Here is an 11,076-nt window from a genome sequence, read left to right as displayed (position 1 = left end):
CTGTGAAATTGATGAATATAAATGATAAAGGAAATAATCAAAACAAGCACCTACCAAAACAATGAAGTCTTTCCTAATAACTCCAATACTCAGGATGCTCGGAGTGGTGGTTCCCATTAAACAAAATCATACTCAATGGTAGAACAAATATAGCCGTCATGAAACGGAATGTCCCTGCCGAGAGGGAAGAAACATGCACCACAATTTATGCAGCACATTGAGCATTTTTAGTGACCATTGGAATAACATTTTTAAAAATCTAAAGCAAATGAAGGAGATACCAAAACAAGAAGATTTATCAAATTCCTAACAGCCGTTATTAAGTAAGGTGCATGTGGTGTCCAATCTGCACCATAAGAACATTGAAAGGAGAATCAGCTTTCTGGCCATACAACCAGATGACCCTCTCGTAAACAACAAACATTTACCAACATTTCACAAATGAAATACATTACTCCACTGTGAAATTGATGAATATATGTGATTAAGGTATCAATCAACGGAAGCACCTAGCAAAAGAAAAAAGTCTTTCTAATAACTACAATCGTCAGAATGCTCGGAGTGGTAGTTCCCATCCAACAAAATCACACTCGATGGTAGAACAATTATAGCAGTCACGAAACGGAATCTCCCTGCTGAGAGGAAAGAAACATGTACCACAATTTGTGCAGCACATTGATTATTTTTAGTGACCACTGCAATAAGGCTATAAAAAATATAAAGCAAATGAAGAAGATACCTAAACACGAAGATATATCACATTCCGAACATTCGTTATTGAGTAAAGTGCATGTGGTGTCCAATCTGTACCAAAAGACCATTTAATGGAGAATCTGCTTTCTCCAGAATGAGATTTTCATTCTGCAGCGGAGTGTGCGCTGATATGAAACTTCCTGGCAGATTAAAACTGTGTGCCCGACCGAGACTCGAACTCGGGACCTTTGCCTTTCGCGGGCAAGTGCTCTACCAACTGAGCTACCGAAGCACGACTCACGTCCGGTACTCACAGCTTTACTTCTGCCAGTATCCGTCTCCTACCTTCCAAACTTTACAGAAGCTCTTCTGCGAAACTTGCAGAACTAGCACTCCTGAAAGAAAGGATATTGCGGAGACATGGCTTAGCCACAGCCTGGGGGATGTTTCCAGAATGAGATTTTCACTCTGCAGCGGAGTGTGCGCTGATATGAAACTTCCTGGCAGATTAAAACTGTGTGCCCGACTGAGACTCGAACTCGGGACCTTTGCCTTTCGCGGGCAAGTGCTCTACCAACTGAGCTACCGAAGCACGACTCACGTCCGGTACTCACAGCTTTACTTCTGCCAGTATCCGTCTCCTACCTTCCAAACTTTACAGAAGCTCTTCTGCGAAACTTGCAGAACTAGCACTCCTGAAAGAAAGGATATTGCGGAGACCTGGCTTAGCCACAGCCTGGGGGATGTTTCCAGAATGAGATTTTCACTCTGCAGCGGAGTGTGCGCTGATATGAAACTTCCTGGCAGATTAAAACTGTGTGCCCGACCGAGACTCGAACTTGGGACCTTCGCCTTTCGCGGGCAAGTGCTCTACCAACTGAGCTACCGAAGCACGACTCACGTCCGGTACTCACAGCTTTACTTCTGCCAGTATCCGTCTCCTACCTTCCAAACTTTACAGAAGCTCTTCTGCGAAACTTGCAGAACTAGCACTCCTGAAAGAAAGGATATTGCAGAGACATGGCTTAGCCACAGCCTGGGGGATGTTTCCAGAATGAGATTTTCACTCTGCAGCGGAGTGTGCGCTGATATGAAACTTCCTGGCAGATTAAAACTGTGTGCCCGACCGAGACTCGAACTCGGGACCTTTGCCTTTCGCGGGCAAGCGCTCTACCAACTGAGCTACCGAAGCACGACTCACGTCCGGTACTCACAGCTTTACTTCTGCCAGTATCCGTCTCCTACCTTCCAAACTTTACAGAAGCTCTTCTGCGAAACTTGCAGAACTAGCACTCCTGAAAGAAAGGATATTGCAGATACATGGCTTAGCCACAGCCTGGGGGATGTTTCCAGAATGAGATTTTCACTCTGCAGCGGAGTGTGCGCTGATATGAAACTTCCTGGCAGATTAAAACTGTGTGCCCGACCGAGACTCGAACTCGGGACCTTTGCCTTTCGCGGGCAAGTGCTCTACCAACTGAGCTACCGAAGCACGACTCACGTCCGGTACTCACAGTAGGAGACGGATACTGGCAGAAGTAAAGCTGTGAGTACCGGACGTGAGTCGTGCTTCGGTAGCTCAGTTGGTAGAGCACTTGCCCGCGAAAGGCAAAGGTCCCGAGTTCGAGTCTCGGTCGGGCACACAGTTTTAATCTGCCAGGAAGTTTCATATCAGCGCACACTCCGCTGCAGAGTGAAAATCTCATTCTGGAAACATCCCCCAGGCTGTGGCTAAGCCATGTCTCCGCAATATCCTTTCTTTCAGGAGTGCTAGTTCTGCAAGTTTCGCAGAAGAGCTTCTGTAAAGTTTGGAAGGTAGGAGACGGATACTGGCAGAAGTAAAGCTGTGAGTACCGGACGTGAGTCGTGCTTCGGTAGCTCAGTTGGTAGAGCACTTGCCCGCGAAAGGCAAAGGTCCCGAGTTCGAGTCTCGGTCGGGCACACAGTTTTAATCTGCCAGGAAGTTTCATATCAGCGCACACTCCGCTGCAGAGTGAAAATCTCATTCTGGAAACATCCCCCAGGCTGTGGCTAAGCCAGGTCTCCGCAATATCCTTTCTTTCAGGAGTGCTAGTTCTGCAAGTTTCGCAGAAGAGCTTCTGTAAAGTTTGGAAGGTAGGAGACGGATACTGGCAGAAGTAAAGCTGTGAGTACCGGACGTGAGTCGTGCTTCGGTAGCTCAGTTGGTAGAGCACTTGCCCGCGAAAGGCAAAGGTCCCGAGTTCGAGTCTCGGTCGGGCACACAGTTTTAATCTGCCAGGAAGTTTCATATCAGCGCACACTCCGCTGCAGAGTGAAAATCTCATTCTGGAAACATCCCCCAGGCTGTGGCTAAGCCATGTCTCCGCAATATCCTTTCTTTCAGGAGTGCTAGTTCTGCAAGTTTCGCAGAAGAGCTTCTGTAAAGTTTGGAAGGTAGGAGACGGATACTGGCAGAAGTAAAGCTGTGAGTACCGGACGTGAGTCGTGCTTCAGTAGCTCAGTTGGTAGAGCACTTGCCCGCGAAAGGCTAAGGTCCCGAGTTCGAGTCTCGGTCGGGCACACAGTTTTAATCTGCCAGGAAGTTTCAATCTGCTTTCTGGCCATACAACCAGAGGCCCTGCTGTAAGCAACAAACCTTTACCCTCATTTCACAAATCAAATACATTACTCCACTGTGAAATTAATGAATATAAGTTATAAGGGTATCAATCAAAAAAAGCTCCAAGCAAAAGTAAAAAGTCTTTCTAATAACTCCAATCGTAAGAATGCTCGGAGTGGTAGTTCCCATCCAACAAAATCACACTCGATGATTGAACAAACATAGCAGTCATGAAACGGAATCACCTATTGAGAGGGAGGAAACATGTACCACAATTTGTGGAGCACATTGATTATTTTTAGTGACCATTGCAACAAGATTTTGAAACATATAAAGCAAATGATAAGAGATACCTAAACAAGAAGATTTACAAAATTCCGAGCATTCGTTATTCAGTAAGGCGCATGTGGTGTCCAATCTGCACCAAAAACCCATTGAATTTAGAATCTGTTTTCTGGTCTTACAACAAGATGACCCTGCTGTAAACAACAAACATTAACCCACTTTTAACGATTCAAATACATTACTCCACTGTGAAATTGATGTATATATATGATAAGGGAAAGAATCAATACAAGCACCTAGCAAAACAACGAAGTCTTTCCTAATACTTCCAATACTCAGGATGCTCGGAGTGGTGGTTCCCATCCAACAAAATCACACTAAAAGGTAGAACAAACATAGCAGTCATTAAAAGGAATCTCCCTGCTGAGAGAATCTGCTTTGTGGCCATACAACCAGATGACCCCGCTGTAAACAACAAACATTCACCCACATTTAACGATTCGAATACATTACTCCACTGTGAAGTTGATGAATATAAGTTATAACAGTATCAATCATAATAAGCTCCAAGAGAGAAAAAAAAAAAAAAAAAAAAAAAAAAAAAAAAAAAAAAAAAAAAAAAAAAAAAAAAGTCTTTCAAATAACTCCAATCGTCAGAATGCTCGGATTGGTGGTTCCCAACCAACAAAATCACACTAAAAGGGAGAACAAACATAGCAGTCATTAAAAGGAATCTCCCTGCTGAGGGAATCTGCTTTGCGGCCATACAACCAAATGACCCTGTTGTAAACAACAAACATTTACTCGCATTTCACGATTAAAATACATTAACCCACTGTGAAATTGATGAATATAAGTGAGAAGGGTAACAATCAAAAGAAGCACCTAGCAAAACAAAGAAGGCTTTCCTTATAACTCGAATAGTCAGAATGTTCAGAGTGGTGGTTCCCATCCAACAAATCACACTCGAAGGTGGAACAAACATAGTAGTCATGAAACGAAATTTCCCTATTGAGACGGAAGAAACATGTACCACAATTTGTGCACCACATTGATTATTGTTAGGGACCATTGCAATAACATTTTTAAAAATATAAAGCAATTAAAGGAGATTCTTAAAATAGAAGATTTATCAAATTCCGAACATTCGTTATTCAGTTAAGTGCATGTGCTGTAAACAGCAAACATTTACCCACATTTCACAAATCAAATACATTACTCCACTGTGAAATTGATGAGTATAAGTGACAATAGTAGCAATCAAAAGAAGCAACAAGCAAAAGAAAAAAGTCTTTATAATAACTCCAATCATCAGAATGTTTGGACTGGTGGTTCCCATCCAACAAAATTACACTCGATGATTGAACAAACATAGCAGTCATGAAACGGACTCTCCCTATTGAGAGGGAAGAAACATGTACTACAATTAGTGCAGCACATTGTTATTCTTAGTGACCATTGAAATAAGATTTTAAAAAATATTAAGCAAATGAAGGAGATACCTAAACAAGAAGATTTGTCACATTCCGAACATTCGGTGTTCAGTAGGGTGCATTTGGTGTCCAATCTCAACCAAAAAACCACTGAATGCTGAATCTACTTTCTGGCCATACAACCACATGACCCTGCTGTAAACAATAAACACATAACCACATTTCACGATTCAAATATATTAACCCACTGTGAAATTGATGAATATAAATGATAAAGGAAATAATCAAAACAAGCACCTAGCAAAACAATGAAGTCTTTCCTAATAACTCCAATACTCAGGATGCTCGGAGTGGTGGTTCCCATTAAACAAAATCATACTCAATGGTAGAACAAATATAGCCGTCATGAAACGGAATGTCCCTGCTGAGAGGGAAGAAACATGCACCACAATTTATGCAGCACATTGAGCATTTTTAGTGACCATTGGAATAACATTTTTAAAAATCTAAAGCAAATGAAGGAGATACCAAAACAAGAAGATTTATCAAATTCCTAACAGCCGTTATTAAGTAAGGTGCATGTGGTGTCCAATCTGCACCATAAGAACATTGAAAGGAGAATCAGCTTTCTGGCCATACAACCAGATGACCCTCTCGTAAACAACAAACATTTACCAACATTTCACAAATGAAATACATTACTCCACTGTGAAATTGATGAATATATGTGATTAAGGTATCAATCAACGGAAGCACCTAGCAAAAGAAAAAAGTCTTTATAATAACTACAATCGTCAGAATGCTCGGAGTGGTGGTTCCCATCCAACAAAATCACACTCGATGTTTGAACAAACATAGCAGTCATGAAAAGGAGTCTCCCTGTTGAAAGGGAAGAAACAAGTACCATAATTTGTGCAGCACATTGATTATTTTAAGTGAACATTGTAATAACAATTATTAAAAATATAAAGCAAATGATGGAGATCCCAAAACCAAAACATTTATCAAATTATGTACATTCGGTGTTAAGTAAGGTGCATGTGGTGTCCAATCTGCACCAAAAACCCTTTGAATACAGAATCTGCTTTCTGGAAATACAACCAGATGACCCTGCTGTAAACAACAAACACATAACCACATTTCACGATTCAAATATATTAAACCACTTTGAAATCGATGATTATATGTGATAAGGGCAACAATCAAAGTAGGAACATAGCAAAACAATGAAATCTTTCCTACTAACTCCAATACTCAGGATGCTCGGAGTGGTGGTTCCCATCCAACAAAACCACACTCGATGTTTCAACAAAACATAGCAGTCATGAAACAGCATCTCCCTGTTGAGAGGTAAGAAACATGTACCATAATTTGTGGAGCACATTGATTGTTTTTAGTGACCTTTGCAATAAGATTTTTAAACATATAAAGAAAATGAAGGAGATACCTAAACAAGAAGATTTATCAAATTCTGAAAATTTGTTATTCAGTAAACTGCATGTGGTGTATAATTGGCACCAAAAAACACTTGAATGGAGAATCTGCTTTCTGGCCTTACAACCAGATGACCCTGCTGTAAACAACCAACATTTACCCACAGTTCACGATTCAAATACATTACTCCACAGTGAAATTGATGAATATAAGTGATAAGGGGAAGAATCAAAACAAGCACCTAGCAAAACAATGAAGTCTTTCCTAATTACTCCAATACTCAGGATGCTCGGAGTGGTGGTTCCCATCCAACAAAATCACACTCAATGGTAGAACAATTATAGCAGTCACGAAACGCAATCTCCCTGCTGAGAGGAAAGAAACATGTACCACAATTTGTGCAGCACATTGATTATTTTTAGTGACCATTGCAACAAGGCTATAAAAAATATAAAGCAAATGAAGAAGATACCTAAACACGAAGATATATCACATTCCGAACATTCGTTATTGAGTAAAGTGCATGTGGTGTCCAATCTGTACCAAAAGACCATTTAATGGAGAATCTGCTTTCTGGCCATACAACCAGAGGCCCTGCTGTAAGCAACAAACCTTTACCCTCATTTCACAAATCAAATACATTACTCCACTGTGAAATTGATGAATATAAGTTATAAGGCTATCAATCAAAAAAAGCTCCAAGCAAAAGTAAAAAGTCTTTCTAATAACTCCAATCGTAAGAATGCTCGGAGTGGTAGTTCCCATCCAACAAAATCACACTCGATGATTGAACAAACATAGCAGTCATGAAACGGAATCACCTATTGAGAGGGAGGAAACATGTACCACAATTTGTGGAGCACATTGATTATTTTTAGTGACCATTGCAACAAGATTTTGAAACATATAAAGCAAATGAAAAGAGATACCTAAACAAGAAGATTTATAAAATTCCGAGCATTCGTTATTCAGTAAAGCGCATGTGGTGTCCAATCTGCACCAAAAACCCATTGAATGGAGAATCTGTTTTCTGGTCTTACAACAAGATGACCCTGCTGTAAACAACAAACATTAACCCACTTTTAACGATTCAAATACATTACTCCACTGTGAAATTGATGTATATATATGATAAGGGAAAGAATCAATACAAGCACCTAGCAAAACAACGAAGTCTTTCCTAATACTTCCAATACTCAGGATGCTCGGAGTGGTGGTTCCCATCCAACAAAATCACACTAAAAGATAGAACAAACATAGCAGTCATTAAAAGGAATCTCCCTGCTGAGAGAATCTGCTTTGTGGCCATACAACCAAATGACCCTGTTGTAAACAACAAACATTTACCCACATTTCACGATTCAAATACATTCCTCCCCTGTGAAGTTACTGAATATAAGCGATAAGAGTACTAATCAAAACAAGTACTTAGCAAAAGAAAAAAGTCTTTCCTATTATCTCCAGTCGTCACAATGTTTGGAGTGGTGGTTCCCATCCAACAAAATCACACTCGTTGGTAGAACAAACATAGCAGTCATGAAACGGATTCTCCCTATTGAGAGACAAGAAACATGTGCTACAATTAGTGCAGCACATTGTTATTCTTAGTGATCATTGAAATAAGATTTTAAAAAATATTAAGCAACTGAAGGAGATACCTAAACAAGAAGATTTGTCACATTCCGAACATTCGGTGTTCAGTAGGGTGCATGTGTTGTCCAATCTCCACCAAAAAACCATTGAATGTTGAATCTACATGCTGGCCATACAACCAGATGACCCTGCTGTAAACAACACACACATAGCCACATTTCACGATTCAAATATATTAAACCACTTTGAAATTGATGATTATATGTGATAGGGCAACAATCAAAATAGGAACATAGCAAAACAATGAAATCTTTCCTACTAACTCCAATACTCAGGATGCTCGGAGTGGTGGTTCCCATCCAACAAAACCACACTCGATGTTTCAACAAAACATAGCAGTCATGAAACAGCATCTCCCTGTTGAGAGGTATGAAACATGTACCATAATTTGTGGAGCACATTGATTGTTTTTAGTGACCTTTGCAATAAGATTTTTAAACATATAAAAAAATTAAGGAGATACCTAAACAAGAAGATTTATCAAATTCTGACCATTTGTTATTCAGTAAACTGCATGTGGTGTATAATTGGCACCAAAAAACACTTGAATGGAGAATCTGCTTTCTGGCCTTACAACCAGATGACCCTGCTGTAAACAACAAACATTTACCCACAGTTCACGATTCAAATACATTACTCCACAGTGAAATTGATGAATATAAGTGATAAGGGGAAGAATCAAAACAAGCACCTAGCAAAACAATGAAGTCTTTCCTAATTACTCCAATACTCAGGATGCTCGGAGTGGTGGTTCCCATCCAACAAAATCACACTCGATGGTAGAACAATTATAGCAGTCACGAAACGGAATCTCCCTGCTGAGAGGAAAGAAACATGTACCACAATTTGTGCAGCACATTGATTATTTTTAGTGACCATTGCAATAAGGCTATAAAAAATATAAAGCAAATGAAGAAGATACCTAAACACGAAGATATATCACATTCCGAACATTCGTTATTGAGTAAAGTGCATGTGGTGTCCAATCTGTACCAAAAGACTATTTAATGGAGAATCTGCTTTCTGGCCATACAACCAGAGGCACTGCTGTAAGCAACAAACCTATACCCTCATTTCACAAATCAAATACATTACTCCACTGTGAAATTGATGAATATAAGTTATAAGGGTATCAATCAAAAAAAGCTCCAAGCAAAAGAAAAAAGTCTTTCTAATAACTCCAATCGTAAGAATGCTCGGAGTGGTAGTTCCCATCCAAAAAAATCACACTCGATGATTGAACAAACATAGCAGTCATGAAACGGAATCACCTATTGAGAGGGAAGAAACATGTACCACAATTTGTGGAGCACATTGATTATTTTTAGTGAAAATTGCAACAAGATTTTGAAACATATAAAGCAAATGAAAAGAGATACCTAAACAAGAAAATTTATAAAATTCCGAGCATTCGTTATTCAGTAAAGCGCATGTGGTGTCCAATCTGCACCAAAAACACATTGAATGGAGAATCTGTTTTCTGGTCTTACAACAAGATGACCCTGCTGAAAACAACAAACATTAACCCACTATTAACGATTCAAATACATTACTCCACTGTGAAATTGATGTATATATATGATAAGAGAAAGAATCAATACAAGCACCTAGCAAATCAACGAAGTCTTTCCTAATACTTCCAATACTCAGGATGCTCGGAGTGGCGGTTCCCATCCAACAAAATCACACTAAAAGGTGGAACAAACATAGCAGTCATTAAAAGGAATCTCCTGCTGAGAGAATCTGCTTTGTGGCCATACAACCAAATGACCCTGTTGTAAACAACAAACATTTACCCACATTTCACGATTCAAATACATTACTCCCCTGTGAAGTTACTGAATATAAGCGATAAGAGTACTAATCAAAACAAATACTTAGCAAAAGAAAAAAGTCTTTCCTATTAACTCCAGTCGTCACAATGTTTGGAGTGGTGGTTCCCATACAACAAAATCACACTCGTAGGTAGAACAAACATAGCAGTCATGAAACGGATTCTCCCTATTGAGAGACAAGAAACATGTGCTACAATTAGTGCAGTACATTGTTATTTTTAGTGACCATTGAAACAAGTTTTTAAAAATATAAAGCAAATGAAAGAGATACCAAAACAAGAAGATTTATCAAATCCCGAACATTCGGTGTTCAGTAGGGTGCATGTGGTGTCCAAACTCCACCAAAATACCATTGAATGCAGAATCTGATTTCGGGCCATACAACCAGATGACCCCGCTGTAAACAACAAACATTTACCCACATTTACGATTCGAATACATTACTCCACTGTGAAATTGATGAATATAAGTTATAACAGTATCAATCATAATAAGCTCCAAGCAAAAAAAAAAGTCTTTCAAATAACTCCAATCGTCAGAATGCTCGGATTGGTGGTTACCAACCAACAAAATCACACTAAAAGGGAGAACAAACATAGCAGTCATTAAAAGGAATCTCCCTGCTGAGAGAATCTGCTTTGCGGCCATACAACCAAATGACCCTGTTGTAAACAACAAACATTTACCCGCATTTCACGATTAACATACATTAACCGACTGTGAAATTGATGAATATAAGTGAGAAGGGTAACAATCAAAAGAAGCACCTAGCAAAACAAAGAAGGCTTTCCTTATAACTCGAATAGTCAGAATGTTCAGAGTGGTGGTTCCCATCCAACAAATCACACTCGAAGGTGGAACAAACATAGTAGTCATGAAACGAAATTTCCCTATTGAGACGGAAGAAACATGTACCACAATTTGTGCACCACATTGATTATTGTTAGTGACCATTGCAATAACATTTTTAAAAATATAAAGCAATTAAAGGAGATTCTTTAAATAGAAGATTTATCAAATTCCGAACATTCGTTATTCAGTTAAGTGAATGTGCTGTAAACAGCAAACATTTACCCACATTTCACAAATCAAATACATTACTCCACTGTGAAATTGATGAGTATAAGTGACAATAGTAGCAATCAAAAGAAGCAACAAACAA

General features: G+C 39.3%; 1 non-coding gene across 1 annotated transcript; it reads right to left on the bottom strand.

Annotated features, from left to right (window-relative positions):
* Positions 1-1,811: 1,811 nt before the first annotated feature.
* Trnas-cga (transfer RNA serine (anticodon CGA)) lies at positions 1,812-1,886 on the bottom strand. The gene has a single exon. It is a non-coding gene; the product is annotated as a tRNA-Ser (tRNA).
* Between the last annotated feature and the right edge of the window lie 9,190 nt (positions 1,887-11,076).

Source organism: Schistocerca gregaria, chromosome 9, assembly GCF_023897955.1.
Source record: "Schistocerca gregaria isolate iqSchGreg1 chromosome 9, iqSchGreg1.2, whole genome shotgun sequence".
NCBI classification, from domain to species: domain Eukaryota; kingdom Metazoa; phylum Arthropoda; class Insecta; order Orthoptera; family Acrididae; genus Schistocerca; species Schistocerca gregaria.
Note: the sequence above shows the minus strand (reverse complement) of the source record. Positions and strands in the feature narration are given on the sequence as shown.